The sequence below is a fragment of the Rhinopithecus roxellana genome, chromosome 14, assembly GCF_007565055.1.
Source record: "Rhinopithecus roxellana isolate Shanxi Qingling chromosome 14, ASM756505v1, whole genome shotgun sequence".
NCBI classification, from domain to species: domain Eukaryota; kingdom Metazoa; phylum Chordata; class Mammalia; order Primates; family Cercopithecidae; genus Rhinopithecus; species Rhinopithecus roxellana.
The window spans coordinates 113689511-113716948 of record NC_044562.1 but is presented as its reverse complement, the minus strand read 5'-3'; the positions used below and the strand labels follow the sequence as shown (position 1 = coordinate 113716948).

The window sequence follows — 27438 nt, the reverse complement described above, 5'->3', positions numbered from 1 at the left end:
TGCAGTGGTGGCTTCTCTCACTAGGGCTCTGTCAGACAAACTGTTCCCACTCATTTTCTCACTTGGCCCTCATGGGAACCCCCTGGAGGTAGGAGCATTTATTATTATTCCTAGTGTACAGATGAGGAAACAAACACTTGGCCATTTACATAGTTTATAGAAGTCATAGGGCCAATGACAGAGCGTAGTTCTTTTGCCTCTTAGGCCAATGCTCTTTCTTCCATACCCCAGTGCCTCTCTAGGTATAAGATAACTTCTCAAGTTTGGACATTTTCTTGTATACATCACTTTCCTCTCCTGAATTAACACTGAGAGGTAATAAATTTCAGAGGAGAGCTGGGACTAAAGATACAGTCTTCACTCTGTCGCTGGGTTCTCTTTTTTTCCCTTAAAGTGAAGAGAATTCCTGTTTCTTTTGTACATTGAGGTCCATGCTACTTTTTGAGTCCTATAGATAGAGGAGTATTAGACACTCATAGAACTCTTTTTGTTATTGCTTCTCATTATGTTGTTGTGGTTAATGTCCTGATGTTCAGTATTATGAAACACACTGTCTTGAAACTTGTCCACTCAAAAGCTATCACTTACTGCTTCTTTGGTTGTGGGCTCCATGGACTTTAAAAGATCATTGAATGATGAAAGCAAGAAAGTTGGAGAATGAAGAGGTCTGTTAGGCAGTTTTCTACCTTCAACGTGCCTGTGGAGATGTTGGGTGAGTAATGTAAAAGAACGGGTGAATGGCACATGCAGCGGGGCGGGGGGGCCTCCTCTCAGGGTGTCATTGTTACTTTTGTCTGTTTTCATTTTTGTTTTTTCTCTCATTCTTAGAAAGGTAGGTCCTTTGTGCCAGGTGGGGCATGGCAACAGGAGTCTAGAATTTAGGAGAATGGAGAGGCTACAGTTGGATCCAGTTAGTCTTTTCAAGATTGTTTCTTGACCACTGTCTGAAGTTAGTGGAATTGGATCTGGACAGAATATCAAAATCCCAGCCAAGAGGGTCAGGTATTACTCAAAAAATCTGTGCATTTGCCTAAGACTAGAAAACTTTTTCCATTCCTCACTGGCAGGTCAACTGATCTTCTTGATATACTTTAATCCAGTCTCAGGAACAAGCATCAGTGACTTTGGCTAAAAGCTCTAGGTAAGCAATAGATAAACTTTTGGCAGTAATGTCATTATTGGTATTTGAGTCAGTTGTTAGTGGCATTTATTATCCCTAGCCCCAAATCCTTCATTTAACTTTTATGTGTTTTTTTTTTTTTTTAGTTTTACTTCCCTGGATTCTTTTCTTCTCTTCAATTGTCATAAATCAGTAACAGTTGAACTACACTGTCAAAATACAGTATTTTTTTTTAAATGAATGAAACTCTTTGTTAAGGAATGGTTCTTTCTCTAATGCAAATAATTACTTTCTAATTGTTCTGTAAGATTATACTTTACTGCATATATTTTTAAAGCAGGCAGCACCTGCAAAGTAATCATCTTATTTACCATTTTTAAAATTAAGTAGCAAGTCTATAGGACAATTCCAATTAAATAAAAAAAAATTCAATAATGGAAATAGAGTAAGGACAAGGGGGAACATATGTTACACAAAGCAAAATTATTTTGAAACACAGCATCTTATGTGGACTTCCTTAGATTTTAGTGGCTTTTTGAAAACATGGCTCTACACCTTGATTTACTACTCATCCCAAAGTCTAAATCCAAGGTTGTTCTTGGAACATTGCCTCTTCAAAGCATTCTTATTAGAAGCTGAGAGCACCCAAAGAGAGTGGTGAACATTTAAAGCATACAGCATATAATGTAGCTGCACTAATATGAAACAATTGTTCTGTATTAGACTCCAGAGATTGAATTATACAATTCATATCTAAGCGAAAGATGAGCGCCATATTAAGCATATGTCCCCGTCTCTGAAAGCAGGCAGAAAACTTATAAATGCATCTCAACAATCTTCTCCAAAGAGCATTCTTACTGGTCTGAAGCTATGGAGCACTCTGTTCTCTCTTGAATGTACTTTATTATCAATTCTTAAGCAGTTGAAAGGAGGCCTTGAATCTGAACCTATCCCACAATGCCCTGTATGTAGTGTGACTCTCAGAGGCCCCTGCTGCCCACACTTTGTCAAAGACTCATTTAACTTGATAGGCTTATGTATTCTACTCTTCTTTTCAACAGGAGTGGCTGGAGCAGGGTAGAGGTAGAAGATGATTCTGTGTAATGGATCCAATTACAAAGACTTTTGGAGGAGTGCTGAGAAGAGGTTATATTTGGTGGGAGGAACAATCCTTTAGAATATGGTATGTCCCAATATCGGTCCTGGAAATAATCCTATCTATAGGAGACACTTCTACTTCATTTAGAATTTAAAGGGATGGAATATTCATAAAAAATTTTACATTGAAAATTTAATCCCAGCCTGGGGCTTGAGGAGCTAATTTCATCCCAGGTCTCTTTGGTCTACCATTACTGCTTTCTCCTACTTTATCAGGAAAATTTTACAATACCTTTGTGCAATTAAGAGATGCTGAGTGGCAATTATTGGCTCATTCTACATACCAACTTAATGGCCCGAGATTCTTTGGTTTTAATATCTAGCAAATTTTACATGAGGCCACAGAATCAACTCTTAATTCATTCAGTAGTAATAGTTCAGTACTATCTTGGTGGTGCGTATTATTTGTAGAGATCACAATTTTATGACTTGGGACTTGAGCGGGGCTTAGAAAAGTTGGTGGGGTTTCTGAGTGAGTAGTCAATAGTCCCAAGAATTGACAGACACATGGGGAAAGGAACAGAAGTTGTGGCAGACAATCATAGAAATGAAGAAAAGACAGAAACAACAGCGAACGAGAAAGAAGTGAATGGTGGGAGTGGTGGATGCCCCTAAATCATCTTGTACTGCTGTGCTGGAGCCAGTTTTGAAAGGCTCACCAAAGCTGATTATAGTTTTCTTTTGAACTCTGTTCTGTGATTTTGTTTTGGTAACTTCAAATTGGCACAGTGGGAGCATTTACACCATAGATATTGGTGAATACTACAAATCAGGGCTTTTTTTTTTTTTTTTCCCTCCAGGGAGCTAGTTGTTCAATATTTACCAGCACGCTATGACCTTAGATATTTCTTTGTGATACAAGAAGCCTAAATTATCAAATGTGTCATAGCAGGAGAGAGTTTGGGAGACACTGGATTAGTTGGGCAGGGGCCAGTTCCACGACTAGAAATAACAAACTGGAGTTTCTATTCCCATAGTTGACTGAAATGAGAAGCAGGTCAAGGTATGGAGAGAAGAGGTCAAACTAGTTGAGAAAAATGTATTGTAGGCATTTTGCAGAAAGCAGGAGCAGTCTTATTTAGCACTCACAACAGATGAATAAATGGTGGTTGGGAGAGGTTAAATCTGTATATCATACAAGTTAGAACCAATTAGAATTTATTTTACCCAACATCCTCATTTCTAACCCCCACACTATAGTGTTCCTCTGTAGACCTCTGCATTCAATGAGGCAGGTGGTGCTCCCCACAACTTTTGGGCTTAGCTTCGACATTGTAATCTAGATTGAGCTTTCTAGTGATACCCTGTACACAGCTCTGCATGGCAGCCCTGCCTGTGGGTCACCTCCCTCTGACTCCATACACATGAAGAACATCCTCAGCCAAAACATCCCTGCCCCACTCCAGAGCAAACATCAGTTTCCCCTCCTCTTCTAAGTTTATAACTTTTTCTTTATTTCTACTGCCTTCTCATTCATTCATTTAGTCATTCAATAAACATTTGTTAAAAGCCTGTGTGCATTGTGAGAGAAAGAGGGAATTCAACCTAGGAAGACCTACTGGAGGGAACACATGTGTGTGTCTAATTTGGAAGCTGCAGAAGAAGAAGGAGTAAAGATGTGGGTTTGAGGACCACAGATGGGGGGCTAGACTTTCTAGGTCATCACGGAGACTCCATCTGTTTTGACTATTTCTCTTCAATATGAGCAAAAGCCTTAGCCTGGCAACTTACTCTTTTCTTCTGATTTTCTTTCATCTTTTGTCTCTGGCTGTTATCCAGGACCAGGTGGATCTCACTGACTTAGATGTTCTCCCTTTGGAGATCCTGGTGCCTTCTGTGCCCCTACCCCCAAGGTGAAATCACTTTAGATAGAATAATGCTATATGATATTTTTGCTTATCTGAAAAGCATAACTTAATTCTATTTATTGAAGTGGACTGATTCATATAAAACGTACATAATAAATGATTTTGAGTTATTGATTTGGTAAAAAGGCCTATGCTTTGAAACAATTTCACATTTTGATCATGTGACATTATCCACTGAATGTCTTCTGATTTACGTTTATTTATTTTTAGTTGTACGTTTATTAATGATAAATGGAGTTCAACTATAAATGACTATAGAATTTCATGAGATATTTTAAGGAGGTGTTAGAGTTAGGAACGTGTGGGTGGGGAGCCATATATGAATAAAGATAGTTTCAGTCAGATGTGAGAATCACACTTTGAGAAAGTGTGGTCTCTGGACCAGAAACATCAGTATTACCCAGGAATTTATTTCAAATGCACATTTTTGAGCCCCACCCCAGGCCTGAATCAGAAATTCTGCAAGTGGGGCCCAGTAATTTGCATTTTCACAAATTCTGCAGGCAACTCTGATGTTAGCTAAATATGAGAATCACTGATTAAAGTAATACTAACAAAGTTAGCAACATTTAAAGAAAATTTTAAATGAAGTAGTACAGTTATGTCATTAACTCACTTTGGTCAGACCAATACTTGTTTGGATCCTTAGGCATATTTTCTACTTACTGTATTCTTAAAAACCAAAAGTGTTTCAGCATTTTCACTTCTTTTGCAAATAACCATTAGACAGACTTGTAAAAAGATTGATTGTACACTTTCATTTCCTCAAGGGGTCATTTATTCTTTCACATAATACTCATTCTCCAGGCAGCAGACAAAAGACTTGAAGACATACACAGCTGAAGGAAATGAAAAGGTGACAAGGCTAAGAGAACAAAGATGAGCATTGTCACGGTCTGGAGGGTGGTGGTGGAGGAAGCCTTCTCTACGCTGGTGCCTCTATTGGAACTTTCAGGAAATGAACATGTGTGTTTTGTGTTTTTCCCTTTACACCTCAAGAAACTTGGAACAATGATTTTCTTTTATGGAGAAGCTTACATTTAAGCAGATGAAAAATTAGCCCCGAGAATAGAAATACAGAATCAAAGTCCACAAATTTAATTATTGCTTCCCCTGGTTAGCTGATCTTCAATTCTGATATCTTCCTCTCTGGTGTAGGGGAGTAAGGGTTATACCCATTTTAAAATTCTTTGTTGTATTACGACTACTAATACACAGGGAAAGTTTCTATGCATTCATTTATTCAATGGATATTTATTAGGACTCACTGTTTATGGAACTGCCCAAGAAATTGTGGGAGATACAAGGGAGATGACAACATCAACCCTGTTCGCAGAGTGTTTGAAGTCTACAGGACTTCAAATGTGTCCATTGTACATGTAAGCATAATAAAAGTTAAAAGTAGGTGTGCCATACAATGGATCAAAATCAAAGGTTGTAAGAAGAGGAAAGGCATTCCTTCTAGCTTTGGTCAGATTTGGTCCACAATCAAATCAAATTCTTACTAAGTTCATATTCTCTTACTGACAAACTAAACTGCTGCAAAAAATAATCCTCCCCCAAGGGAGATCTTACAGTCAGACCCTAATTGCCCTAGTTCAGTTTAGAATGTAGCTTTGAAAAGAATGACAAAGACCTTGAAGAGGCGAGCAACAGATTTTGAAATATCTGGTCTATAAGGGTAAGAGACTGTATGATGCCAAAGCCTGGGGGTACCCAGCTGGGGGGTCAATCGATATTAATTGCTAACACCCAGAGGTAATTAGCAGTAATTACCCAAAGGAGTGATGGGATGGCCAGACTGACTTAAAGGCACCAATTCCAGGAGCTCCTAGCATGTTGGGAACCTAACAGTTTCTAGGTAACCATAAACAAATTAGGTTTCCCCAGCAATTTATGTAGAGAGTTTTAAAATTGCATTACAAAGGACCCCTGGGGCAAGCTTTTATAAATATATTATTAAAACTTGTAACCCTTCCTACCCAGAGGTGAAGTTTATTTTCTCACACTTGGAGTCTGAGAACTTGCTTTAACCAATAGAATATCGGGAAAGAGAAATTGTGCAACTTCTTTTGCTAGTAAGTCTTACAAGACCTGCAGCTTCCAACTTCACCTTCTAGGAACACCTTCACCTTCTAGGAACATTCTAGGATCAACTTGTGAGGCAGCTGGTCTAGCCTCCTGGAGGAGAAGCAGTTTTGTGGAGAAGATTCAGGCATCCCTGCCAACAGCACCAACTCCAGATATATGAGTGAGTGCATCTCTGACTAATAGTGTACTAAAGTGTTGGACACTCAGAGTAGATCATTTTAACACCACCTTTTTCCCTATGGCAAAATTATATTCAACTATAATAAAAATTATAATTTTCTTTGTTTCTTAGTTTTAAAGCAAACAATTGGCAAGATAACGAATGTCAATTTCACAGATATTCATATTGAGCAAAATATTTCATAGATGAAATAAAAATTATATTCAACAAAAATATACTTGTTTTCACCTTGCCTCAGTTTGAAATTTTTTTTGCACAGAAATTCCCAAGAGTAAGAATGATTGTAAAGACAAGGAAACAACACAACTTGAGTTCCTTCTATTCTGTGATTTTATCATTGCTAATTTCAAATCTACTGATTAAACACAAGAGTATGTAGTACCATGGAAATAGGGATGTGAACTGCGCACAACGAAAGCTTGAGCAAGTCCTAGTCACTATGAAACTATTCTTAAACATATGTAACAGACACTGTGGGGGCTGGGGGTTGGGGGGCGACTGTGTAACTGAGTTCTCCAAATTAACTTCTATGTAGAACACAATGTTTATTAAAAGATAAGGAATGAAATGGGCTAATTTGAAGCTTCTGTAAATGTTATTAAAACTCAAGAGCTCCAGTATTTGTTCAGAAATTAGGCCAACACCCTCCTCTGCCACCTGCTCCTCGGCCTCATCTCTAGGCCTCTGCCTGGCCTATCGCCTGCCGCCGGCATCCGACAGGCTGGACCTGAGCCAGGCATCGGCGTTCACCAACGAGAAGCAGCAGCTGCAGGGCCTCAATGACCGCTTCGCCGTGTTCATCAAGAAGGTGCATCAGTTATTTCTTGCCTTCTGCTAGCTTTTGAATGTGTTTGCTCTTGCCTCTCTAGTTCTTTTAATTGTGATGTTAGAGTGTCAATTTTAGATCTTTCCTGCTTTCTCTTGTGGGCATTTAGTGCTATAAATTTCCCTCTACACAATGCTTTAAATGTGTCCCAGAGATTCTGGTATGTTGTATCTTTGTTCTCATTGGTTTCAAAGAACATCTTTATTTCTGCCTTCATTTCGTTATGTACCCAGTAGTCATTCAGGAGCAGGTTGTTCAGTTTCCATGTAGTTGAGCGGTTTTGATTGAGTTTCTTAGTCCTGAGTTCTAGTTTGATTGCACTGTGGTCTGAGAGACAGTTTGTTATAATTTCTGTTCTTTCACATTTGCTGAGGAGTGCTTTACTTCCAATTATGTGGTCAATTTTGGAATAAGTGTGATGTGGTGCTGAGAAGAATGTATATTCTGTTGATCCAGGGTGGAGAGTTCTATAGATGTCTATTAGGTCCACTTGGTGCAGAGATGAGTTCAATTCCTGGATATCCTTGTTAACTTTCTGTCCCGTTGATCTGTCTAATGTTGACAGTGGAGTATTGAAGTCTCCCATTATTATTGTATGGGAGTCTAAGTCTCTTTGTAAGTCTCTAAGGACTTGTTTTATGAATCTGGGTGCTCCTGTATTGGGTGCATACATATTTAGGAGAGTTAGCTCTTCCTGTTGAATTGATCCCTTTACCATTATGTAATGGCCTCCTTTGTCTCTTTTGATCTTTGATGGTTTAAAGTCTGTTTTATCAGAGACTAGGATTGCAACCCCTGCTTTTTTTTGTTCTCCATTTGCTTGGTAGATCTTCCTCCATCCCTTTATTTTGAGCCTATGTATGTCTCTGCCTGTGAGATGGGTCTCCTGAATACAGCAGACTGATGGGTCTTGACTCTTTATCCAGTTTGCCAGTCTGTGTCTTTTAATTGAAGCATTTAGTCCATTTACATTTAAGGTTAATATTGTTATGTGTGAACTTGATTCTGCCATTATGATATTAACTGGTTATTTTGCTCGTTAATTGATGCAGTTTCTTCCTAGCATTGATGGTCTTTACATTTGGCATATTTTAAATAACTAAGATCAGAGCAGAACTGAAGGAGATAGAGACACAAAAAACCCTCCAAAAGATCAATGAATCCAGGAGCTGGTTTGTTGAAAAGATCAACAAAATTGACAGACCGCTAGCAAGACTAATAAAGAAGAAAAGAGAGAGGAATCAAATAGATGCAATAAAAAATGATAAAGGGGATATCACCATGGACCCCACAGAAATAGAAACTACCATCAGAGAATACTATAAACACCTCTATGCAAATCAACTAGAAAATCTAGAAGAAATGGATAATTTCCTGGACACTTACACTCTTCCAAGACTAAACCAGGAAGAAGTTTAATCCCTGAATAGACCAATAGCAGGCTCTGAAATTGAGGCAATAATTAATAGCCTACCAACCAAAAAAAGTCCAGGACCAGATGGATTCATAGCTGAATTCTACCAGAGGTACAAGGAGGAGCTGGTACCATTCCTTCTGAAACTATTCCAATCAATAGAAAAAGAGGGAATCCTCCCTAACTCATTTTATGAGGCCAACATCATCCTGATACCAAAGCCTGGCAGAGACACAACAAAAAAAGAGAATTTTAGACCAATATCCCTGATGAACATTGATGCAAAAATCCTCAATAAAATACTGGCAAACCGGATTCAGCAGCACATCAAAAAGCTTATCCACCATGATCAAGTGGGCTTCATCCCTGGGATGCAAGGCTGGTTCAACATTTGCAAATCAATAAATGTAATCCAGCATATAAACAGAACCAAAGACAAGAACCACATGATTATCTCAATAGATGCAGAAAAGGCTTTTGACAAAATTCAACAGCCCTTCATGCTAAAAACGCTCAATAAATTCGGTATTGATGGAACGTACCTCAAAATAATAAGAGCTATTTATGACAAACCCACAGCCAATACCATACTGAATGGGCAAAAACTGGAAAAATTCCCTTTGAAAACTGGCACAAGACAGGGATGCCCTCTCTCACCACTCCTATTCAACATAGTGTTGGAAGTTCTGGCTAGGACAATCAGGCAAGAGAAAGAAATCAAGGGTATTCAGTTAGGAAAAGAAGAAGTCAAATTGTCCCTGTTTGCAGATGACATGATTGTATATTTAGAAAACCCCATTGTCTCAGCCCAAAATCTCCTTAAGCTGATAAGCAACTTCAGCAAAGTCTCAGGATACAAAATTAATGTGCAAAAATCACAAGCATTCTTATACACCAGTAACAGACAAACAGAGAGCCAAATCAGGAATGAACTTTCATTCACAATTGCTTCAAAGAGAATAAAATACCTAGGAATCCAACTTACAAGGGATGTAAAGGACCTCTTCAAGGAGAACTACAAACCACTGCTCAGTGAAATAAAAGAGGACACAAACAAATGGAAGAACATACCATGCTCATGGATAGGAAGAATCAATATTGTGAAAATGGCCATACTGCCCAAGGTTATTTATAGATTCAATGCCATCCCCATCAAGCTACCAATGAGTTTCTTCACAGAATTGGAAAAAACTGCTTTAAAGTTCATATGGAACCAAAAAAAGCCCGCATTGCCAAGACAATCCTAAGTCAAAAGGACAAAGCTGGAGGCGTCACGCTACCTGACTTCAAACTACTACAAGGCTACAGTCACCAAAACAGCATGGTACTGGTACCAAAACAGAGATATAGACCAATGGAACAGAACAGAGTCCTCAGAAATAATACCACACATCTACAGCCATCTGATCTTTGACAAACCTGAGAGAAACAAGAAACGGGGAAAGGATTCCCTATTTAATAAATGGTGCTAGGAAAATTGGCTAGCCATAAGTAGAAAGCTGAAATTGGATCCTTTCCTTACTCCTTATACGAAAATTAATTCAAGATGGATTAGAGACTTAAATGTTAGACCTAATACCATAAAACCCTAGAAGAAAACCTAGGTAGTACCATTCAGGACAAAGGCATGGGCAAGGACTTCATGTCTAAAACACCAAAAGCAATGGCAGCAAAAGCAAAAATTGACAAATGGGATCTAATTAAACTAAAGAGCTTCTGCACAGCAAAAGAAACTACCATCAGAGTGAACAGGCAACCTACAGAATGGGAGAAAATTTTTGCAATCTATTCATCTGACAAAGGGCTAATATCCAGAACCTACAAAGAACTCAAACAAATATACAAGAAAAAAACAAACAACCCCATCAAAAAGTGGGCAAAGGATATGAACAGACATTTCTCAAAAGAAGACATTCATATAGCCAACAGACACATGAAAAAATGCTGATCATCACTCGCCATCAGAGAAATGCAAATCAAAACCACAATGAGATACCATCTCACACCAGTTAAAACGGCAATCATTAAAAAGTCAGGAAACAACAGGTGCTGGAGAGGATGTGGAGAAATAGGAACACTTTTACACTGTTGGTGGGATTGTAAACTAGTTCAACCATTATGGAAAACAGTATGGCAATTCCTCAAGGATCTAGAACTAGATGTACCATATGACCCAGCCATCCCACTACTGGGTATATATCCAAAGGATTGCAAATTATGCTGCTATAAAGACACATGCACACGTATGTTTATTGCCGACTATTCACAATAGCAAAGACTTGGAATCAACCCAAATGTCCATCTGTGACAGACTGGATTAAGAAAATGCAGCACATATACACCATGGAATACTATGCAGCCATAAAAAAGGATGAGTTTGCGTCCTTTGTAGGGACATGGATGCAGCTGGATACCATCATTCTTAGCAAACTATCACAAGAACAGAAAACCAAACACCGCATGTTCTCACTCATAGGTGGGAGCTGAACAATGAAATCACTTGGACTCAGGAAGGGGAACATCACACATCGGGGCCTATCATGGGGAGGGGGGAGGGGGGAGGGATTGCATTGAGAGTTATACCTGATATAAATGATGAATTGATGGGTGCTGACGAGTTGATGGGTGCAGCACACCAACATGGCACAAGTATACATATGTAACAAACCTGCACGTTATGCACATGTACCCTAGAACTTAAAGTATAAGAAAAAAAAAAAAAAAAAAAAAAAAGAAGGTGCATCAGCTGGAGACGCAGAACCGCTCACTGGAGGCCGAAGTGGCTGCGCTGAGACAGCGCCACGCCGATCGGTCCTGCCTCCAAGAGCTCTTCCAGGGCTAGCTGCGCGACCTGCGCGCGCAGCTGGAGGAGGCCAGCTCTGCGCCTGCGCATGCCGTGCTGGAGCACTACAGGCTGGCCGAGTAGGTGCAGCTGCTGCGGACGCTAAGGGGCCGAGAGTGCCCTGAAGGCGCAGCAGCGCGACATGGACGGCGCCACGCTGGCCCGCCTGGACCTGGAAAAGAAGCTGGAGTCGCTGCTGAACGAGCTGGCCTTCGTGCGCCAGGTGCACGACGAGGAGGTAGCTGAGCTGCTGGCCACGCTTCAGGCGTCGTCGCAGGCCGCGGCCGAGGTGGCCGTGGCTGTGGCTAAACCAGATCTGACCTCGGAGCTGAGGGAGATCCGCGCCCAGTATGAGTCCCTGGCCGCTAAGAACCTGCAGTGCGCGGAAGAATGGTACAAGTCCAAGTTCGCCAACCTGAACGCGCAGGCCGCGCAGCACTGAGGCCATCCGGACCAGCCGCGAGGAGATCCATGAGTACCGGCGCCAGCTGCAGGTGCGCACCATCGAGGTCGAGGGCCTGCGTGGGGCCAATGAGTCCTTGGAGAGGCAGATCCTGTAGCTGGAGGAGCGGCATAGTGCCGAGGTGGCTGGCTACCAGGATAGCATTGGGCAGCTGGAGAATGATCTGAGGAACACCAAGAGTGAGATGTCACGCCCCCTTCGGGAATACCAGGACTTGCTCAATGTCAAAATGGCTCTTGACATTGAGATAGCAGCTTACAGGAAACTGCTGGAAGGTGAGGAGACGTTTTAGCACCAGTGGGTTAGGCATTCCGGGGCCGAATCCACTTCCCAGTCCAAGGTATCTGCTCCCACCTAGAATCCTCACTTCTACAACCTCCAAGTCTCATCCACTGGGCTATCACTTAAGAAAGAGGAGGAGGAGGCATCTAAGGTAGCTTCTAAGAAAACCTCCCAGATAGAGGAAAGATTTGAAGAAATATTAGAGGAGACAGTGATATCTACTAAGAAAACCGAGAAATCAAATATAGAAGAAACCACCATTTCAAGCCAAAAAATATAATTCCATTGCTTTGAAAAAGTTAATGCTTAAGAGGGAATGATATGCATTTGACTTGTTGAACAGCCTATTCCTGAACCATAACACCTGCCACCACTATAAAATATCTTCAAGGCTTCAGTCTCATATTTAGTATTGAATACTTACCTTCTGTAATAAGAAAACCACCCCTTAGATTGAAGTAAACTGCAGTCCTGGAGCAATCACAGATGAGTTATCTAAGAATACAGCTTTCTGATCTTCAGCTTACGCTTCACAGTGATCGATGATTCAGGTGCAGAGGAAGTCCAAACTACGGTGCTAAATCTGTGATCATCGTCATTTGCTGTGAACTGAAATTAAAACTATTCACGCTACCCAGCCATTACCCAGCTAAATAATCTTACTCTAGATACCTAAAACGTAAGATCACTGCCAAAGATAAATTAATGGTCCACACCCAATTCCACTCTGATAGAACTTTCACAAATAATAGGTGTTTGTTTAATGGACACCTTCCACCTCCCTCAATTCCACATATACTTTTCTTCCATGTAGGAAAACAATAGTCTAGTGTAGTATTCTTCCCATGTAAACACATTTTGCTTTTTCTCAAAAGAACTTACCCCTATTTGCTCTCTTTGCTCAGTGGGTAAAATTAGATGCATGTTGACCATGTCTATGATTCGTGTAATTACTTATCCCTGCCCATTTCATCTTCTTTCAATTCTGTAGGTTAAAAAAAAATGGCAGTGATGAATTTTAAGGGTTTCCCCCAACATATAAAATAATGAAAAGAATCCCTAGACTTTAGGCTTTCAACTTACACAAATCCATTTAATTAGGATTAAAAAAACTATTAAGGATATAGCTTTTCACCTTTACTTTAGAAGCACAGTAAATAGTTATTCCAAACTGTGATGAAGCTGACCTTAGATTTAGTAGTATAAGCTAGTGGAAGTGAGTGTTTCTATGAGTGGAAAAAGCCAAGGTGTCATTTACGTGTCAGTTCATTTGTGGTGATATAGAATTAGCTTTTTCATCCCCATACCCTTAGAATCCACGTATTCCCCTTCCCACTAGTCTAGGTCCTAAAAATGCCTCGCTTTCACTCTCCTATGCCTTTTACAAGTGCTCAGTGTAGGATATTTTGTCACTAGAACACAATGCTGCTGCCCCAAAGTAAAAAAAAAAAAAAAAAAAAAACAACCACTTCTGGTCAATCAACACCACCAGCAAATATAAGAAAGAAATCTTTCTCTTTTCTAAAGACTTCCCCAACACTTACCCCGTGGTTGCACAGTTGGTGGGGTCCTGCTGGATAGGAAGAGACACCCAGACCAGAGAAGGGGTGTGCATGCGCCTACTCGCTTGCTAGAAGTAGATTCTGGACAGTCAGCTGTTCATCTGCCCAACTGTGTAGCATCTGCATTGCCCAGTCTTTCATGTGTGCCAAGGCTGATGGAGGATTTGTTCTCTGTCCAGCAGTCACTTCTGCCAGAGCTGAAGAGTTGCCCCATCTCTGTTCCATGTCTCCTTTAAGAGCTCTGGTGATAAGGACATGATGCTTTTACTGAACTTTATCCTAGCACATGCTTCAATAGTTCAAGGAACTTGAAAGACACTTTTCTCTTCTTCCTTACTTTTACCCCATCCCTGTCTTTACTCCTCACACTTATTGCAAGACATTAGTAAAATAAGAAATTAAAAGTCACACGAATCCCACCAAAAAAAAAAAAAAAAAAAAAAAAAAAAAAAAAAGAAATTAGGCCAACAGGTTTTTTTTTTTTTTTCTTTTTTTTCCAGGGAGGAGTAGTTTACCACTGACGCTGTTTGGAATTGCTGGCATGTGGTGATAATCAAAGGTAGGCTGACTTCTTGTCATTTAAATTGTTGCTTCAAAATATACAGATGATGTACCCTATTTTTGCCTGTGCCTTATGTGGACTGCTCCTGCTGACCCATGCTGGATATGCCTCTGTTTTTGTTACCAGAGGAAGGTATCTGCATGGGTCTGCAGCAACTTCAATTCTTGCCTCCTTAGAAAAAAGAATTTGACTGAGGGGCATAAGACAAAAGGAGAGACCGGGGCAAGTTTTGGAGCAGGAGTGAAAGTTTATTAAAAAGCTTTAGTGCAGTAATGAAAGGAAAAAAAGTACACTTGGAAGACGGCCGAGTGGATGACATGAGAGGCCAAGTTCATGGCTTGGCCTCTTGACTTGGGGTTTTATATGTTGGCATGCTTCCGGTGTCTTGTGTTACTTCTCCCCACTCCTAAGATCTTACTGAGAAGCAGCTGATCACCAGTTTCAGGTGTTTTCTGTTAGAGACTGCCTTTCCCTGGCACCGGCTGTGACAAATTGTTACTTTAGAGAGACAGTTAACAACTCCCTGACCATCACCTGTTGGTCGCCCAATGCTCCTGGTGTGTGTGTCGGGGAGCCCTCTCCTGCCCTGCTCATATCTGATTAGCTACCTACTGTACCACTTTTAGCATTTCACATCCCATCTGACTGTGACTAGGTGAGACCAGCAGGAACTGCTCAGTTGACCAAGAATCACCAGAAATAATAAATGGTTATTTCATGCCACCAAGTTTCAGGATAATTATGTAGCCATAGATAAGTGGTGCAGGAAATGATCACTTAGAGTAATTGAGCTAGATTTTTCTTCCTGAAGCTGTGACAATTATAAGAGCTCTAAATATGTACTGGTAGAATGTAAAGATTTGGGGACTATTGTTGATGGTGTGGCTTATTAACGGAAGTGAAGTCATTTTAAATAAGATGGGAGAGGTGATGCAAGAAGGAAATGGGGAGAAAAAAATGTTTCTGTGAAGATTGGAGATTTAAAATTATCACGAATAGATTGGTGAGGGGGAGTGATTCAAAGAAAACAGTGTTTTAATTACTGAAGCTAAATCATTTTTGCATCTTGAGTATGAAACCAGACCTTTGGGAATGGGATCTGAATGTCCCTGAAACAATGAGGTGTGCTTCTGCGTACCAGCAAAGACATAAAGCTCTGTTCCAAAAGCCAGGATGAAGGACACATTGTGGGGATTATGTTTTCATGGTACAGAGCTTTAACATACTTATTTGGTAGGTAATTTCTGAAGCAGTAGCAAGGATACAATGGTAAAAAAAATTGGCAAAAATCCATCCCGCTCATTACTAATAACTTTAAATTTATGTGGTAAATTACATAACCATAGATAAATGCCATTTCCATATCCGGTTTCTGAAATGTCTACAAATATGAAACTGAGTCACAGAAAACTGGAGTGTTATTTTAAATATTTCAGTCCGTTCAGCTTTTGCCTTTTATGACTTTGATTTTCATGCTATCTCAAACATTTCTTTCTTGAAGAACGGATTTTTTTGGACCATGATTTGGCAAAGATGATGTGTGTACTATGAAAATTGGAGACTGTGGTTGTCAGGAGAGGTGATGTTCTGTTCAGTAAAATTATACTGAACTTATCAGGAGGAGAAATAAATTCCTGGACTAATGAAGAGCTGTATGTTTGAACGGTTATGGAATACAACACAGGGCTGTAGGTAGAAGAACAATGACAATGAATCTGCAAGTGATTAGGAAGATAGGGCTGAAAATTATGACCTCCGTTGGCCAATGACAAACAAATTGAAAATTTAATTTGGAGCAAACTTTCATGTAATAGTGAGACTTAATTGGTAGAAATTTAGGAATGTCATATCACAGTGGGAAGTATATCTGTCTTATTCAACATGTTATACTCCATAACAACATGGAGTATAAACGCATAGGAAGAAATCTATTTTTTTATACATTAAAGATGTGATAAATATTGGACAGATTTCTGAAAGGATATAAAGAGGGAAAAATAGACCTGACATTATTGTGGAATGGATTACAGCATGCCTGGTCAGATGCAGAATATGAATGAAGTTTTCATGATGCAGATTACAAAACTACTAAACAGGCGAGACATGGATACAAAAGGGTGGCAGATTATTATTTTTTTTTAACTTTTGGACATTACTAGAAATCTCCTATTAAAAACAGAGGTGTTGATCCGTGGTTAATTTTCCTAGCTGACAGTGAATTATAAGAAAACATTTGTAAGAAAAAATTTTGAGAAACTGCTGGTCTGGATTTATTTTAACCAATAAGAAAGACCTGTTGATAAAAGAACAGTGTTAGGAAAATTGGGACAGAGATGACCATGATATAATAGAAGTTTGTTATAGGTACACTGGGAAAGGTGACTTGGTCAGACCTGATACCAGACTTCTCAAAAGAATACTTCAAAATAAACCAAAGCTAAAATGAGGTAGAAATTCTTAACAGTAGTAACAGTGATAATTGAATTTTTACTATAAGCTAATTACTCTGCAAGACACTTTGAATACATTATTTATAGAAAAACAGTTTTTTCTCCTCTTGGGGTCATTTACCACTGACACCAAGAGGAGAGAAAAAAAGTGTATGTGTGGTGGGGTGTCAGAGGGACACTGTGATGGCTCATAGGTCTCCTCAGATATTTTTAAAGGTTACATGTCAAAAATTAGGGAGGACATCCTAAATAAAAGGTAAATGTAAAATTGTGGCAGAAAATTGTAGGAAAAATGTTATGAATATAGTGGGCTCAAAATGTGCTGAGGCTTGCGAATGATGGCCACTTAAAACAGTTCTCAAAGGATGGACTTAAAGGCTGCTGTGGCACTCCAGGGATAGCAGTGGCAGCCTTGCTCAGTGTTCTTGTCTGCCTAAAAAGAAGAAGCTTCTAACTGGAAAGGAAGGACCTTCTAGCTGGAAAGATAACAAATACAGCTACACAACAGTGAAATGTATAATAGAGGAGTAGATGGCAAAGAGGCTCTTGCTGTTTTAAATGTTGTTATCTCTGCATCCTGGCTCTGAACGGACTTTGCAAGAGCCATCCTGGGAATGCTGTTGTGATATTGTGCACTCCCAGAGGGTATGTGAATAAGACAATGACAAATGCTTTAATTTAGAAAAGGATAAAAAGTCAGCTGTAGAAGCTAATATAATTTTTTAGTTCTTTCAGGGTTTGTTTCCTCATCTATGATCCCACTGAAATGACCTCATCATGACATCACAGCAGCTTATGCATTTTGTCATAACTACTTGCACATATACTTTTATCGTATTTGGATTGGGAGCTCCTTAAAAGCAGGGACTGTCTTATGTTCATCTTTGTGTTCTCAGAGGCTGTTGAACTGCATGGAATCACAGAAAGGACTTTTGCTTATTGTCAGTCTCTTGCTCCTTCTCCTGCTGTCTTGTGTCCTCTCCCTTCCTTGTCTTCTTCCCATTCAGCACATTATGTTGAGCTTTGATGCAATTAAAAGCAAACTTCTTCCATAGTTTATGAAACTTTGGTTGTCTTTTGAATTCTTTGAAAAAGAAACTGTAATTTTTTTTTTCTTTTTTTGAGACAGAGCCTTGCTATATTGTTCAGGCTGGTTTCAATCACCCAGGCTCAAGCAATCCTCCTGTCTCAGCCTCCCAAGTAGCTGGATTACAGGTGTGTGCCACCATGCCCAACCTGAAACTGTAATCATTCATCTAGTGTTTTCATGTAGGAATTTCTTCCACGCATTTGTTGGAAAATTAATGTATTTTGCCCAGTCTTTAATTTTGGGAAAAATTAGTTGAGAAAATGAGCAAAAGCATTATAATTCTCTTGCAAGAATGAAAGCTTAGCAGTCAGTGTAGGGAATCCACTGATGCCAAATTGAAACCATGAGCAGGAAGTGCTGATGTGGAAAGTTAAAGATTTGAAGGTCAAGGTCGACATGTTCCAGAGCTGGGACAGGAGCAGGTCTGAGAGAAGCAGTCACTATCAGGAATCGTACGTCCAGCTGTTGTTTGTCGACAGCCCTGTCTGCAGCAAACTGGCATTTCTGAAAGTAAATATTAATAAGCTTATACGCATTCTATATGGTATACAATCTTATGAATGGTGTTTCAAGAAATGATGAGTTTAGAAACAAATCCTAAAAATGGCATTTCGATAAGTAATTCTGGGTAGTGCTGGTGACCTTTCCAGGAGATCAACTATTATGTTATTTCAATTACGTAATAATGTTTGCTGGCATTTTTCAGTGTTTGAATATTTGCTATAGGCTAGGTTTCTTGTAATGACTATTAAACATGTTTCTTATATTTATTTATTTATTTATTTATTTAGAGAAGGAGTCTTACTCTGTCACCTGGGCTGGAGTGCAGTGGCGCGATCTCAGCTCACTGTATGTTTTAGGGTTCCCCAGTAAAATAATATCCTATATATGTACGTATATATATACACACATAAAATCACATACATATGTGATGCAAATTAGCTAATGCGATTATGGAGACTGAGAAGTCTGAAGACCTGCCCTCTGCAAGTTGGAGAACCAGGAAAGCCAGTGGTGTGATTCAGTTTGAATTCGAAGATCTAAGAATGAGGAACATCGATTTTTCCCAGTAAGAGGAGATGGATGCCCTAGTTTAAAGAGTAAATTTGCCATTCCTCCACCTTTTTATTCTTGGATGCCTGTCCATATTGGTGAAGGCAATGTTCTTTCTACTTATTCAGTTGCTATTCTCTTCCAAAAACACCCTCACAGACACACTCAGAAATAATGTTTTACTTGTTATCTGGGCTTCTTTAACCCAGTCAAATTGACACAGAAAATTAGACATCACGTCATAATAATGAGTAAAGAGTGTGAAGAATGTTGGAAGTATTTTAAGAATAACACAATTTCAGAAATTCTGAGAATTCTAATTTTTTTCCTAGCAGATACCTGAAGATTAGTATCTGTCAGCAATTTATAAATACTAACTGAATCATCCTGTGCTCAAATAAATTATGATAAATTAACTCGACTTTACTTTTGCTAGTGTGAGTAGAACATTTGTTCACTGGACTGTCTGAGATTTACTGCAACTGGATTTCAGTAAAATATTTCACAGCCTCTTGTTATATCTTTTTTTTTTTTTTTTTTTTTTTTTGAGACGGAGTCTCGCTCTGTCGCCCAGGCTGGAGTGCAGTGGCCGGATCTCAGCTCACTGCAAGCTCCGCCTCTCCGGTTTACGCCATTCTCTCGCCTCAGCCTCCCGAGTAGCTGGGACTACAGGCGCCCGCCATCTCGCCCGGCTAATTTTTTGTATTTTTTTAGTAGAGACGGGGTTTCACCGTGTTAGCCAAGATGGTCTCGATCTCCTGACCTCGTGATCCGCCCGTCTCGGCCTCCCAAAGTGCTGGGATTACAGGCTTGAGCCACCGCACCCGGCCCTCTTGTTATATCTTAATGGAGAAGATGGAAACATCTGAGTTGAATAATAGGCCATTAAATTAATTTGTAGCTTGTTAAACAGCCATGTCTAAAGTGTGGTGATTAGTGAATCAATATTATCTTGAAGTCACCTTACTAGAAGTCAGCCCTATGATTGTGTTTTTGGTCAAGTTCTCACCAATGACTTGAAAAAAGATTTAAAAAAAAAGTCACTTTCTTGCATGCACATGATTATTAAACACACAGACACAATGTGTTGATAATATTTTGACTAATAAAAGTAAATACTTAGAAGTTTCCAGCACATAGGAAGCAGGTGCTAAGAACAACCAGTTGAAATTTAAGGCTGACAATTATGGTAAAAACAAACAAAACCCAAGTATATAATGCATGAGTCTTAGATTGATGATAGTTTATATCGAAAAATAACCCCAGAATTTTTAATGGAGTGCAAGTCTAATATAAACTTACAATGAAACAGGATTGCCAAGACATCTAATGGAAACTTTGGTTTCACTAACATAACTAACATATCTAGAACATGCAAGGTATTAGTCTCCTTGAATTCTACATCAGACTGTATCTAGAGCATTATATTCCATTTTAGAATAGTATCAATAAATATTGATAAATGGGCATAAATATGGAGGAGGATGCCCAGAATATAAATTTATTTTTTTTTTTCTGGAAATCAAGCTATGGAAGAACTAGAGATGTTTCACTGAGTAGGGAAATGTTGATGGGGAAAGGACCATTGTTATCAAATATTTGATATTTGATATTTTGCCTATGCATATGAACTAGAGGTTATACTTATTCGGTGTCACTCTGGCTAACTAGGGCCAATTAATTTAGTTTATAGGTAGGTAGAGTGAAATTCAAATTACAAAAAAGTAGTGGGACAGGCTCTGAACTCCCCATCAGTGAAGACGTTTAAGTAGAGGTTAGAGTATTTGGCACTTAAAAAAATCTGCCTAGTTCATTTTCCTGCATTTCTGGGAGATGGTAATAGGTGACATTTAATGTTCTTTCATCGGAAATGCTGTATATGGTTCTATGCAATAATCAATAACCAGATGTCAAAATGAGAAAATGAGCACACCTGCCATATTATTGACTCTTGTGTTTTATGGTCTACTTAGTCTGACCAATCATCCTGCTTTACCTGGGACTGTCCTGGTTTTAGTATTGCAAATTCCATGTTCCAGAAACTCTTTCAGTCTTAGAAAAACAAGAAAAGTTGGTCACTGTGGTCAGACTCACTCAGTCACTTAAGGAGCGCATCTCAGCTCTTGAGTTGCGCTTGGAGTTGATCCACAGGATAGGATTTGCAAGAGGCTGGTTGATTTGTTTTTTCCATGGATACGATCAGTGACAGGGAAGAAGCCCCAAAGTTCTAATGCTTATGAGCCTAGGTCGGAATCTTATTATCCAGAAACTCCTTCAAGGATTTGGGGGCAAAGAGTTCATTTGTGTCATGATCCTGGGAAGCCTAGTTGTGGGAGTCAGAGAACTGAGATTGGAGAGGGAAGAATGCCCATATGGTGTACTTTGAACATGTTATCACTGTGGACAACTGGTGCTTAGTCCTAGGGAGGGTTTCTGGGAAACTTTGCAAAACACATCTCTGTGTTGTACCTGTCAAAAGCTCTATCTAGTGGTGTTAACTTTCTGGTATGTCTGGCCCATCCTGCTCACTCCTCCATCCAAAGAAAGTCCTCCAGTCTTTGATCAAATGGGAATGAGTTGGGGTTATGTTAGGACACCAACAGAGGCTGCCACCTGCCTCTGATTCAGACTTTTGTTGTTACCTTTATCTCTGAATTACCCTATACGTATGGTCACAGAAACACAGTAGATTGAAAGAAGCAGCATGCATTTGTGGCAGATTGAATAAATAGACTCACTACTTCCCTCCTTCCTGTATCTCTGCCTTCCGTAGTGACTCTTCAATTCTTCCCATTAAAGAGAGTGAGAGTGAGTTTAAAACAAAACAAAAAAAAGCCCGCTGACTTTGGATCTGAACATGTTTCTGTTTTGGTTAATGGAACGTGGACAGAAGTGAGAAGGTTGCCAGGACTCGCCCGAGGCCTGAAGAGTGTTGTATGTGTCTGCAGGTGCTTTGGGCCTCTGCCGTCACCATGAGAAGAACATGCCCCAGCTAGCCCATGTGTCCACGGAGGGTGAGAGATAGTTGGAACAGCTCCAGATCCAGCTGCAGCTTGGAAGTGACCAGCCTAGTCCTGCTGAGATTGGCAGAACCACCCTAGCTGACCTATAGAAATACAACAAATACAGGCTGTCGTGCAGTCTAGACTGCACTATCTGTAGTATACTATGAATGAATAATTTTATAATTCCTAAAATTACTTTTTAGCAATCATAAGTGTACTATATTGTTTTATTGCATAAAAGGACTAATTTATTAAATGTAAACATTACAGTATCACATTTGTGGGTGTGTCTCAGCCACCCCTTTATGTCTGGACCTGTAAATCTTGCTCTCTCATGCTTTCTCTTGCTCTCTTTCTCTTTTTAAAAAATATAGACTTCTTTTTTCAAGCAGTTTTATGTTCACAACAAAACTGAGCAGAAAGTACAGAGAGTTCCCATATGCCCACTCCCTCCACCTATAGCCTCCCCCATTATCAACATCCCACACCAGAGTGGTACATTTGTTACAACCAATGAGCCAATACTGACAGTTTGTTATCACCCAAAGTCCGTAGTTTACATTAGGATTCACTCCTAGTGTCATATTTTCTATGGGTTTTGGCTATCACACGATTTTCACACAATTTTTCTGTCTCTGTCACCCAGTTTTGCTAACTCTAATACAATTTTAGAGTTTAAAAAATATACTAGGAGTCTCAACAAATGCTAGGGGCCTAAGAATCTTGACGCCTAAAAGAGTCTACTCTTGAAGGAGTTAACTTCTCCAAATCTCATTAGCAAAATGGAGGATAATAACACTTACCTTGGATGGCTGCTTTAAGGATTAGCAGTATTGTATAACAAATAACACTGTAATAGTGGAATTGCTATAGTGACATTGCTGTAGAGGACCCAGAGGGATGGGAAGTAATTGATTTACAAAAAAGAGGAAAACAGGGTAAAGCAAAGAATAAAATGGTATTGTCAGCAAAGCCACTTCTTCCCTTAGAGGGAACAGAGTGGGTTCCTATGACACTTTTGCTTCTGTTTGGAAATGATGTAAGGGAAGAGACTCCATCTGCAGTAGTTATTCTCAAGCCCTGTCTATGGGCAGTAGGATGCTAAGAGATCACAGACTGATGTGCTCCTAAATATAGTCAGTAATGAGAGGTTGGACTTTGAGATAATTTTGGCTCAACAGGACTCTCTATTGAAGGCCTAGGGAGGGCTGTGTGGAAGAATATAAAAGCAAGTGTACCCATGCATGCATTGGATGATGTCAGTGTTTTTCAGCAGGATGGATGTTTGGCGTGCTCACATCTCCCATGGATCCTCAGTGTCTATTGCAATATTCACATTGCTATTTCTTGCACATTATACAATATGCTTTGTTACTTGTATGTTGTGTCAGAAGATATTTTTGTTTGCTCCTCCAAACCCACTTTCTCTCCTTCTTCACTCTGCCCTCTGTCCTGGAAAACTGGTCTGTGTGGACTACATCAATAGGCCTCATTCATGGCCAGATATCTTTCCATAATTCTGTGTCAAGTTCTACATTTAAGATACTTCCTGAAGTTCTAAAAGAGGTAGACAGTGACATGTTTTGTGGAGCAACTATTCCTAACAATTCATGGTTTGTGGGAAGTGATAAAAGATGGTGTGGATTGTGCTACTAGTACAAAACCTTAAATAAGGTCTGTTACATCAAATAGGTGCTTAAATGATAGACACAAGTATTATCACATGTTCTTTTCTGAAAATAGGGCTAAGAGCATTTTGATTTTCTTGAAAGAAGCACAAATTTTGCAAAACTGTACAAACTGGTTCGGTTTTCAGAAAAGGGGCAGCTGAACTAAGACAATCACCATTTTTACTCCTTTCTTTTTCCTTTCCCTTCCTTTTCCACCCTTTCTTTTCTCCTTACCACTGCTTGAATAATGCAAGATGAGCACTGTATAAAAGGTAGGTATCTGGAAGGCATAGATTTATCAGAAGAGACTGCCACCTAAGCAAAATGTGACACTAGCTCTTGGAATCTTCCTACCATTTTAATCATCTTCAGAATATAGTCTTTGGATAATTACAGATAGATAAACAGAAACAGGGCTAATAATCAAAATTCTGAATAGGTGAATTACATTTTAGTGCTAAGCTCACATTTACCACATAAGATATATGTGTGATATTTTACCAGTCTGGAAGTAACTTTTTCTGATTTCTTCTCCATTATTCATGTTATTTATTTTTATAATTAAGACATGACAGGCTAGACACTTTAGCAAAAAGTTTCCCCCCAGATCCCACATCTATATTATTTGGTATCTAGAGAACAAGGGGTGATTCGCTCCAAGGAATCATTGAAATATTTACATTCATTTCAATTATCATTAATTGCAATTTTTAAGTAAATTATTTTACAAAATGCAGGGTAGGTAATAATATAGCCTTGTAAAATCTCTTATTTGGCTTATTGGAATTTATACTAAATTTTTATCACTTCACTGCATGCCATAGCACAGCATGTTTTATCTATTATATTCATTTCTAAAAACATTTTGATGAATTATTAATGACTGAAAGGATTCCCGTGTAAACAGCTGTGCATCTGTCCATCCATCCATCCATCCTCTATTCATCACCTCATTTATGTACTAGGAAATGTGCTAACATGTGGAAAAATCGAGAAAAGCATCAAAATGATTATTCTCATCAACTCACAAAACTAATGAAAGACATAGGCAAAAAAGTAAACATTTAGCTTAATGTGGTAAGACTGCTAATTTAGGCTAGGTTTTGTGAAGATGAAGAGGTAGAAGTGTTAATAGAAAGGAGACACTGGGGGATAGGAAGTTGCAGCTGAGCTGTGTTTTGAAGTATAATTAGGAGTTATCAAAGTGAAAGGCAGATAGGAGGATAGGAGCTGAAGCTTAGATAAAAGCACAAAGGTCTGAGAGAGCACGTGATATGTGGGGAGGTGTAATGTATGTCATTTAATATATCTAGAACATAGTGTATAGGCAAGAGCTGTTAAACATGAGAGACACAAGCAGGCAGCAGATCATGAAAGCTCTCATCAGCTCGGAGAGTTTGCACTTTTCACAAAACTCATTGGAAAACCACTAATGGGTTTTGAGCAGAATAGAGTGATCAAATGTGTATTCTAGAAGGACTGCTCTCAGGGTTGTGGAGAATGGATTGATAGATAAGCCAAAAACTGCAGTGGAGACGTTAGACTGTGACTGAATGAGAGCAGGTTGTGTTCAAGGTCCTGGAGATACCGTGAACAGGGTCTGGCACATGGTAATTCCTCTGTATGTATTTGTTGAATAGAGCAATAAATGCACAGATCATGCAATACATTTTTTAGGTAATTTCAGTAAGAAATGATGAAGGTCTGAACTAAGGTATTGGTAATGAAGAAGGATAAAAAGCAGATCATTTAGATCAGTGTTTTCCAAACTTTTCTAATCATGATCTATCTTAAGAAGTAAATATACATGACTCCATATACACAGCCCATATCAGAAACTAATGTTTTTACTAAGCAATATTTACTTCCACTACCTGTGATGTACTCTAATTTCTATCCTGTATTGTGCTGTGCCATACTATACTGTTTGTATTAGTTTGCTGGAGCTGCTGTAACAAATACAGTAGACCTGGTGGCTTAAACAAAGGCCATTTATTTTCTCACAGTTCTGGAGATAGAAGTCCAAGATCGAGATGCTGGCAGGATTGATGTCTTCTGTGGGCCATGAGGGAAGGATCTGTTCCAGGCCATTCTCCTTGTCTTAAGGTCATCTTTTCATTGTATCTTATGATGATTTTTCCTGTGTATGTCTGTATTCCTAATTTCCTCTTCTTATAAGGACACCCATCATATAGGATTAGGACCTACCCATATGACTAATTTTCTCTTAATTACTTCTTTAAAGATCCTATCTTCAAATATAGTTACATCCTGAGGTACGGGGGGTTAGGAACTCAATATATAAATTCTGTGATAATTCAACCCACGATACACAATTTGTTTTTTTTTTTTTTTTGACACAGGGTCTTGCTCTGTTGCCCAGGCTGGAGTGCAGTGGCATGATCATAGCTCACTGCAGCCTCGAACTTCTGGGTTCAAGTGATCCTTTGACCTCAGTCTCCTGAGTAACTGGGACTATAAGTGTGAGCCACCATACCCAGCTCCTGTTATATATTTTTAACCAACCGAAGTTTGTAATGTACATTGGGGTTCTCTTTTTATGGTGTACATTCTATGGGTTTTTAAAAAGTGAATAATTATATATACCCACTTTTATAGCATTATGCAGAATGGTTTCACTGGTCTAAAAATCCCTCATGTACTATTTACTCCCCCCTCTCTCCAAACCTCTGGCAACCACTGATCTTTTTACTGTCTCCATAGTTTTGCCTCTTCCAGAAGGCCATACAGTTAGAACCATGTAGTATGCAGCCTTTCCAGATTAGTGTCATTCACTTAGTAATATTTTCTTTTTAAAATGCTATTCCTATCCTGTTAAATTGCTTTCATGATAAACTAAAGATTGCTGTCTTCTATTTGGAAAACCCTGGTTTAATGGGATTGGAAATAGGTAGAACTGGAAGCTCTTGGTGACTTTTAAACTATGGGGAGGAAGAAAAGAGGGGTCTGGAACTCAGAAGACAATCTGTGATGAACATTTGGTTGGCACACAGGTGATAATTGGTGTCTGAGGTGTGGTTGAGTCCACTCAGAAAGTGAAGAGAAGGTGAAAATTGAAGAGTTGAGGAACCTAGAGAATGTCAATTCCATAGGTGTCAAACTGTGTTTTAGGTTTAATTTTGAGTTGAACACCTTTAACTATGTTAATTTGCAAATATTTTGTTTTTCTTATGAACCATTTATATCTTGTGTAAACGTTTCTATTGGTTTGTTGATCTTCTCATCAATTTGTGAGAAACCTTTCTGTCTTAAAGAAAATAGCCCATTGACAGATGTTTTCAAATATTTCTTCCTTGTGTTTTGACTTTATGACATTAATTGCTATGAAGATTTTTGAAATTTATTTGCAGTTTTACCAATGTATATTTTATGTCTTTCAAATTTTATGATATGCATAACAAAGCCTTCTCCACTTTATAATATTATATAAAGAGCAATCTGGTTTTTATTGTACCTGTATTCATTTATTTGTTTAAGCTTTATATTTGGAAATTTGATTATCTTGAAATGTTTACAGATGGGGTAAGATAGAGATACAATTTTCTTTCTGTGTATATCACCTGGCAATGGTGCTAGCATTCTTTAGTAAGTAAATTCTTTTTTATTCTCTGATTTTTTAATGATATATTTATCACATACCTGTAGCAATACATGATATATGTTATATTCATCATTATTATCCCTCATCCATATACATTTTTATAGACATCTTGACTAATTTATTTTCTTTGAAAAATACATTAGTGAATGATCTTTAAAATAAATTTTCCGGTACAGTCT

The 27438-nt window shown here is 38.9% G+C and overlaps 1 pseudogene; it reads left to right on the top strand.

Annotated features, from left to right (window-relative positions):
• Positions 1-2785: 2785 nt before the first annotated feature.
• LOC104655494 lies at positions 2786-12525 on the top strand (annotated as a pseudogene).
• Positions 12526-27438: the final 14913 nt, after the last annotated feature.